The sequence below is a fragment of the Apium graveolens genome, unplaced genomic scaffold (assembly GCF_009905375.1).
Source record: "Apium graveolens cultivar Ventura unplaced genomic scaffold, ASM990537v1 ctg5440, whole genome shotgun sequence".
Taxonomy (NCBI): domain Eukaryota; kingdom Viridiplantae; phylum Streptophyta; class Magnoliopsida; order Apiales; family Apiaceae; genus Apium; species Apium graveolens.
Window position 1 is genome coordinate 93811 of NW_027418980.1, and position 9832 is coordinate 103642.

A 9832-nucleotide genomic window follows, 5' to 3' on the forward strand; every position below is an offset into this window, starting at 1 on the left:
AATTGATTAAGGATTCGTGAAATAATTTTATGCGGGAAAAATTTTAGTAATTAGTCGGTGAAATTATTGTGTTGGAATCTGAATTATCGGGTGCCCTGAGAAATTTGTCGCCGTACCGCGATGACTCGTCACGAGCAAACGGTGGACGGGGTGACGTTGCTCTGAGTCCTAAATTTTATAAATAAATAAAATGATTTATGTAAAATATTTTCGGACTTAAATAATTAATTGTATTACGAATTGTGTTGTGATGCAAGTTTTATGAAATTGGTGGAATTGATATTGTGGATTGTTGTGATTGTTGATGTCGATCATAATCGACGGGTAGGCTTATAAACAAAGGAGTTGCTGCCAAAATTTTGTAAAAAAAAATTATTTTAAAACGTACTTATTTATATTATACGTGTTACCCCTATTTATGTTCGGATTACGTGATTATGTGATTATGTGTATAATAACTATACGAGTCGGGTTATCGGATTGGATTATTAGGGTTTGAGGATATCAAGCATGTCGATATAACTGATTAGGGTATTTCGTGTTCATAGGTTCCAATCGAGTTCCACCTGAACCGAAGTCCGTGTAAGAGTTACTTAGGGTCTTGAAAGCATTGCAAGGCAAGTACCCCTGACCATTCTTTTATGGTTCAGTACGTATGAATAGCTAATGTTTTAATTTTTGTGGAACAGAAACATTTTAAGTTGCGTATCCCTAGTAGTTATAAATCACTGTTTTTAACCTGTTTTGGGGAAAAGTAACTTCGAAAGGTACATATCTCAAATGAAATGATTTGCGAACTGGATTTTATATGTGTGCTGGTAAAACGAATGGTTTTGAAATGAGATTCGTACTAATGTTTTGAAAACTGGATAAAATGATCAGATATGGGATACATAGGGGCCAGAGTTGGCCTATTGAGGTGGCGTAAGAGGCAAATTCGGTTGCTCGCACCATATAACTGATTAGTCCAACAGGTCAGAGACCTAGCTAGACTCTGATTTCCGGAACACGTAAATGGGATGGCAGTTAGAGCCGTCTGGTGTTGATAGCCTAATCACTTGTCTTCACATATCCGTACGTATCTGATTTGGATTTATGATAGCACACTACTAGGTTGTTTTATCAAAAGCATGTTATACAGTGATTATAGCTCTGTTCCTATTATTGTTTACGTTACAGGTGAAAGAGATATGTCCTAAGTCCAATCATGTATGATGATTTAGGAATAACTTTTATGTAATCTGTTTTGATTTCATTGATATTAATAAAAGACTTGTTTTGTTATTATTGTGGGCTCTATCTATTTAAATGTTTAAATAAAATATACCACAATTTAGAGTAAAGCTTTTTATGGATTGTGATGAGATCATAATAATGAGACCTAAAAGATGATAACTCTAAACTTAAATAGTTCTTGGTCGTAGGATTACTAACTGGTAATTAGTAATTCGCAAAGATTGGTACATACTATGCTTGCTTCATTATGAAGGATGTCTGTTCTCATAGACATTTGTGTGGTGACACTATAGCTAGTATGTAGGTGCTTATTATAGAATAAGTTCACTGAACATGACTCACACAGCTGAACAACTGATGGAGTTCACTCACGTGTCAGCAGTTGTTCACATAGTGATAGTTGTACAAGTATCCTTAGACTTGAGGTCATCATAGTCATCTTGCGTACACTAAACTATGCTTTGGTTTAGTTCTTAGTCTCCAGAGACAATTATAAGGGCTCTACTGGGTATAGGAATTTGTACACGAAGATAGTGTATGATCAGATCAGATCAGATTGAGGTGGTGAATACTTGAATGGAGAGTTTCTAGATTATCTCAAAGAAAATGGTATAGTCTCCCAGTGGACTCCTCCATATACTCCACAGTTAAATGGGGTATCTGAAAGGAGAAATAGAACTTTGTTAGACATGGTTCGGTCCATGATGAGCTATGCGAATCTTCCAGTATTCCTATGGGGTTATGCATTGGAAACCTCAACATATTTATTGAATAAGGTGCCTTCCAAATCTGTTCCTCAAACACCATATGAGATATGGAAAGAAAGGAAACCGAGTCTTAAACACGTTAAGATTTGGGGATGTCCAGCTTATGTCAAGAAAGTTGACCCAAATAAGCTGGAATCTCGATCCGTAAAATGTAATTTTGTGGGATATCCTAAAGAGACTTTGGGGTATTACTTTTACACCGATCATCGGGTGTTTGTCTCCAGACATGCTACCTTCTTGGAAAAGGAGTTTATCCTTGAAGGAAACAGTGGGAGCAAAATTGAACTTGATGAAGTTCAAGAAGCACAAACTACTACGGGTCTAGTGGAAACACCTGTTCAGACTGAACAAACTTCTGTAGAACAGCCCATTCGTAGGACAGGGAGAGTGTCTCGCCAACCTGAGAGGTATTATGGCCTTGTCATTGAGAATGACAATGAGTTGTCAATCATTGATGATGACAACCCTGTGACCTATAATGAGGCTATGAGTAGTGTTGACTCAGAGAAATGGCATAGTGCCATGAAATCCGAAATGGAATCTATGTATACAAACCAAGTATGGACTCTGGTTGAGGCATCTGAAGGTGTTAAGCCTATTGGGTGCAAGTGGGTATACAAAAGAAAGACTGGAGCAGATGGCCAGGTGGACACCTATAAGGTCAGGCTCGTGGCACAAGGATTCAAACAAAGGCAAGGGATTGACTTTGATGAAACTTTTTCGCCTGTAGCCCTGTTAAAATTAATTCGGATTTTGCGTGCGATTGCTGCTTACTACGACTATGAGATCTGGCAAATGGACGTGAAAACGGCCTTCCTCAGTGGGGAACTTGAGGAGGAAGTGTATATGACACAGCCAGAGGGTTTTCTTTTCAAGGGAAATGAACACCTAGTGTGTAAGCTGCTGTGAACTATATATGGTTTAAGGCAAGCTTCTCGTAGATGGAACATCCGTTTTGATGAGACAATCAAAGAGTTTGGTTTTATCAAAAACATAGATGAACCATGTGTCTACAAAAGGGTTAGTGGGAGCGCGGTGACATTTCTTGTATAGTATTGAAAGAAGAGACGTCAAGAGAGTTGATACACATAACAACGTAGCAGACCCACCCACAAAGCCACTTTCTCAAAGTCACTTTGATCATCATAAAGACAAGATGGGTATTAGATACCAGAGTGATTGGCTTTAGTACAAGTGGGAGATTGAAAGAGATATATCCTAAGTCCAATCATGTATGATGATTTAGGAATAACTTTTATGTAATCTGTTTTGATTTCATTGATATTAATAAAAGACTTGTTTTGTTTTTATTGCGGGCTCTATCTATTTAAATGTTTAAATAAGATATACCACAATTTAGAGTAAAGCTTTTTATGGATTGTGATGAGATCATAATAATGAGACCTAAAAGATGATAACTCTAAACTTAAATAGTTCCTGGTCGTAGGATTACTAACTGGTAATTAGTAATCCGCAAAGATCGGTACATACTATGCTTGCTTCATTATCAAGGATGTCTGTTCTCATAGACATTTGTGTGGTGACACTATAGCTAGTATGTAGGTGCTTATTATAGAATAAGTTCACTGAACATGACTCACACAGCTGAACAACTGATGGAGTTCACTCACGTGTCAGCAGTTGTTCACATAGTGATAGTTGTACAAGTATCCTTAGATTTGAGGTCATCATAGTCATCTTGTGTACACTGAACTATGCTTTGGTTTAGTTCTTAGTCTCCAGAGACAATTATAAGGGCTCTACTGGGTATAGAAATTTGTACACGAAGATAGTGTATGATCAATAAAGGATCTACCCCTTCCAGTGAAGGAATAGAATGTTCAATGTTGATCCACTTATGTTAGTTCAGAAATCTCTGGCCAGAGTGAATGAAATTAGAAAGGAGTTTCTAATTTACATTAAATAGAACTAAGCATAGTGAATGGGAAAGCAAGTGATTAAATAAGATAGGCTTAACACAAGTTCCATGCCTTGTATTTAATCATGACATTACAGGGTAGAAGGAATTGATTGTACGGTAACTACTCACTGAATAGGTTCTTGGTATTCTAAGCAGTGATTTCGTATTATCCGGATAGTCGCGATATGCTGAGAAGTATCCCTCACGATGTAGAATAAATATGATTAATTAATTAATCATATTTAATGAATTAGAGAATTTATATAAATAATAATAAAATAGTTTTATTATTATTTATTTCTACTACCGGTTTAATATTGAACCTACAGGGTCACACCATAAAAAAGAATGATTTAATGGTGGAGGAATTAATTAATAATGGCTGATAATTATTTATTTATGAAATAAATAATTAATTGGCAAATTTAATAATTGATTAAATGAGATTTAATTGATTATAAATTAATTAAGAAAAGGTTCTTAATATTATTAATTAAGAATTTAATTTTTGGAAATTAAATCAAGTGAGAGAATTATTTTTAAAGAGTTTAGAAAAAGGATTAATAATTAAAAGGTGTTTTAATTATTAGTGAGAATAATAAAGGTTTATTAATAATAATATTATATGGGAAAATTTTCAGCTAAAAAATTTTGCCTATAAATATACTATTATAGACCCTATTTTGGCCTCAACCAAAAAGATTTACAAAACCCTAATTATCTCCATCTCCTCCTCCTTCATTACATCGTTTTCTTGGTGGATACCGGTGGAGTGCTTCACACTTGAGGAGCAGCTGCTAAGGATCTCCGTTTATCATTTTTGGATTGCCATTAAAGACCTCCATCTTTCCATTAACGTAAAGCTTCTTAAGGTAAACAGATTGAACTACGAATTAAATATTATTTTTCGCATGGATCATGCGTAGGGTTTCGGGTTTTTTTTAAGATTTAAATTTACGTTTTCGCTGCGTTTATGTGCTAAAAACCCTTCAACAGTTATTATCCTGTTATTCATATGTTGGTACTGCTGAGTGATTATGCTCACTCTTGCAACCTGTTATGTATATATCACAGATGCCTAGAAGACCAGTCAGACAGACCCGTTTTTCCGCCCCTTCAGGACACGGCTCTTCAGAGGTAGTGTATGTTTGGCCACGTGCGGTCTGACGAGTTGCTGAATAAAGTTAGAGTGTGTCAGACTTTTCAGTAAATGGTTTGTAATAATGAGAACCTGAATCATACTTGAACCTGGATCAGAACTTGGTTCGGGGTTGAGTTAGTTTATATATTAATAATAATCTTGTTGTTTATATTTTGGTATTTGTGTTGGGTGACGCCAACTCCTGACCCGGGGTTGAGGCCGTCACAATCTTCATCAGCCAAACTAAGTATGTCAAGGATTTATTTAAAAAGTTTGGCATCGTTAATTGTTCACCTACATCGACACCTATGTCTACATCTAATAAGTTGGATGAAGATATGAAAGGAAAAATTGTAGACATTTCAGGCTAGTTGACCAGACATCATGTTTGCAACATGCCTGTGTACAAGATTTCAAGCCAATACAAAGGAATCACATTTGATGGTTGTGAAGAGGATTTTCAGATACCTAAAAGGGACTCCAAACTTGGGGTTATGGTATCCTAAGGGAACAGGTTTTGAAGCTGTTGGATACACAGATTCAGATTTTTCTGAATGCAGGGTTGACAGAAAAAGTACCAGTGGAAGCTGTCAGTTTCTTGGACAAAGACTTGTATCCTTGTACAGTAAGAAACAACAATCTGTGTCAACTTCCACACCTGAGGCTGAATACATAGATGCTGAAATTTGTTGTGCTCAAGTACTTTGGAATAGAAATCAGCTAATGGATTATGGTCTAGTGTTACGCAAAATGCCAATTATGGGTGACAATACTAGTGCTATATCTATTGTGGCTAATCCAGTTTATCATTGTAGAACAAAACACATTGATGTAAGGTACCATTTTGTTAGAGAACATGTTGCAAATGGTACCATTGAGCTAATTTTTTTTCCAACAGAAAAACAATTAGCTGACATTTTATTAAACCTTTGGATGAAGCAACTTTCACTAGACTTGTAGGTGAAATTGAAATGCTTAATTCTCCATCCTAAAGGCAAGAACTCAACTAACATTTTGCAGCAGATTAATTTCTAGTAAATCAAAATTAATTTGATTTAATTGTAAATTAACTGAAATATGAATTATAACTATTTTAGGTTTCTCTGCATATTTATTTTTCATTTTACTTATTGTCAAAATTGGAATTTGTTAAAAATTCTAAGCAAACTGTCTTTTTGTTAATTCATATTTTTAATATATGAAGTTAATAAAAGATAGATTTCAAAAGTAGCAAAAGTATATAGAGAACAAAGTTCTCGATAAGTATTAATGACTTCTCGATAAGTCATTTTGAGACTTCTCGAGGTAGTTCTCGATAAGTCAGTTTTGGACTTCTCGAGTAAGACATCTCGATAAGTCATTTTGACTTCTCGATAGAGTTCTCGATAAGTCTTTATTAGACTTCTTGTGGACATCTCGATAGGTTATTGTGATTTCTCGATTGACTTCTTGAATAAGGTCATTACTAGAGTTCTTGAATGGACATCTCGATAAGTTACTCTATTATTTCTCGATAAGTGTTGTAGAGTTCTCGAGTAATCTAGTTTGAGTTCTCTACAAGTTTTATTTAAACTCATCTTTAACTCAGACTGAAATAATTTTATTTCATAAATTATTTTCATTATAATACTTTTGATAATTTTTATTCTGATTTTATTTTAATTTATTCAAATAAAATTTGGAAACAATTCAGTCCATTCAGGATAAACTGGGTATTTATTTGACATCTCGACAAGTCATTTTCTAGTTCTCGATAAGAGTCAGAAATATGACATATCGATATGTATCTATTTTCTATATATGACTTCTCGATAAGAAAATTTCAAACGTCCATTTTTAGTTCTTGATAAGTCATTTACCTTTTACTATAAATACCCAGACATCTCGACATACACCTCTTTACGCTTTCGAGATCTCCAAGTGACCTAATTTTCTAAATTCTCAACCGTTCTCTCTCGTTTCAAACTATTTCTCTCAACTTTTTCTTACCCACTCAAATTCAGACTATTTCAATGGCATCAAACACAGTTACACCTTTCATCCCAAAGGAGGGCACCAATTACCTTGCTTTTATTGACGCAAATCAGGCTCCTGATGCTTTCAAAAGTTTTATGAAATTTCTTTCTGAAACTTATTTTGCAGGTCCTCTGACAGAAAATCCAGTTCTGTACTTGGATGTTCTGGGGGATTTTTGGAACACGGCTGTTGTAAGGACTATGGTGCATGAAAATCCAAGTTGTATCTATTGTGCTCAATTGCTCCATTAGAGGCCAGCCAGTGGAATATTCTGAAGAAGATGTCAGTGTAGCTTTGGGCATCCCAACTGAAAACAAACTTGGTGGAGGTTCCAACACAGGATGAGCTAGCTGAGTTCATGGACTTCATCAATTATAGTGAAAGAATCAACCTGGCTATCCTGAACAAGAAGTTTCTCAGGGGAGAATGGTCTTTCTTGTTTGACTCTATTGTGAGGGCCCTCACATGCAGAAAGACGGGGTATGACAACATCTCTAGTATCGTCCAGAAGCTGGTGTTCTTAATGGCCCATAATGGACACCTCAATGTAGGTCATCTTATCATGGAGGAGCTAAGCATCAGGCTCATTATGCCTTTGACAGCAAGAGGTAAGAAAACTTTTCTTCCTAGATTTATAATCTCTGCTTTAAATCATAAAGTGCATCACATTCATATTCTTATTGGTATAGATAGGACTAAATTAGGCGATTATAAGTAAGTGTCCAAAGTCCTATTTGGCTCACTTACTACTAAAAACAAGGTACCTGTAAGAAGGCAACCTTAACAGTAATCAATCAGAGTGGTGAGGACCAAAAAGAACAGGAGTAACCCTTGGTCAAGAAAATAAAGAAGGTGAAACAAACTGAGCTAACCACTCAAGACACCTTTGCATCCTCCCAAAAGGATGTAGTTGTAAAACAGGGATTAAAACAGACTCTAGGGGCATCCTCTCAACAGGGTGTCCTAATTCAACAAACCATTCACCCTAATGCATCTTATAAAGAGTCTGCACTATCACTTGAACAAAGTCAAGTGTATGAAAGAAGAAACAAGGATGGTACACACAAAGAGAGCATATCTTTTGAAGCTCCATCATTTATACAGGGGGAGATGCCAAAACTCTATTCTGAAATTCAAACTCTCATTTCTCAAATTTCTTTTTCATATAATGAAGCACTTGAATCTAACTCTCAAGTGCTGTCAACTTCAAGTAACATGGTTCTTGAAACTGTGTTCACCACTCAGGAACCAAATTTAGTTGGTGAGAGGCTACATGCTTGGGTAGACCTTGATGACACCAACAAAAACACAGGGGTATCATCAGTTTTTACTGAAGATCATGTGGTGGTTACAAATGCACATTCATGTGCAAATCAACCTTCATAGGTTGTAAGGTTTGAGGGTAGTACTCCTAAGGGGAAGATACCTAAATCCTCTCCAATTCAATTGGAGGTTCCTCTTGTGGGAACAACTCCCCTCAAAACCCTAGCTGAGATTGTACTCATAGTTGAAGCTTGGAGTTCAATTTCCAATGATCCTTCTATGAGGGAGGCAAGTACATCACTTTCGAGTGACATTGTTTTGAAAGAAACACAAGGGTTTGAAACTAGAGTACATGAATGTAACCTAGTTAACTCCCCTCCAATTCTAATGGAGGTTCCTTTCACAAGTGAGGAACAAACACTATCATAACCACAGGTCACCCTGTTAGTCAAACTGTGACATCTGTCACATATAATTCTACTGAAAATCCACCCTCCACCTCACAACCCACAAATATTCCTTCACCATCCAACCATTCACAACAACCATCTCATCAAATCCAACAGTGGCTACAAAATGTTCAATCTCAACCAAGCATTGTGGATGATATTCTAGTTGATCAAATTTCAGGTCTTGCTAACATCTCACGGCCTCTGCTCACTCAGGCATGACAAATAAAATTTATCAAACAATTCTGCTCAGTTATAATGAAGATGTTGAAAAGCAAAAGCAGGCGATTATGAATAAAGTTGAGCAGGATGGCAATGTGGATGCCTTTCTCTCTAAAGACTTCACACTAGAGATGGATCAGGTCTTGGCAAGATTCAGGGAGGAGTATGTCATAATTTTGGGGAGCAATGCCAAGGTCCTGACTCCACAAGAAGTATATGATGCAGTTAATGAAGTCTACAAAGCTCAAATCAAAGCTTTTCACCTATTTGTTAAAATACTAGAGTTGACTTTGACTGGTCATCAAGACAAGATTAGAAATATGGTAAGGGATAAAATGGTTGAAATCATTCCTTCACAAGTCATGATCTAATTAAGATTCAAACATTTTACTGACCATATGGAAAGATTTGATCTGACTTTAGTAGATACAAATATCAAAAATCTGAGGCAATCCTTTGTGGCCCTGCATGAAGTGGTTCAACAACACATTACCAAATCTAATGACACCAGACTCAAGCTATACCAACTTCATCAAAGCAGGTATGAGCCATCTGCTCTTTTGATGGAAGGCATCAAGGAAGATTTGCAAGCCATAATTGGTACCTTAGTTTCCTCCACCACTCAATAACCCATCTCAACATCAACAAACTTGCAAATCTAGTCTCTCCAAAATCAAGTCTCCACTCTGCAATTAGCAAATGAGTCCTTTACAAATCAAGTATCTCAACTCACAGCAAAGGTGGAAAGTCAACAGGCTGATATTCAAACTCTAGTGGACTCTCACAAGCACCTCCAAATGAAAAATTTTGTGTCTTT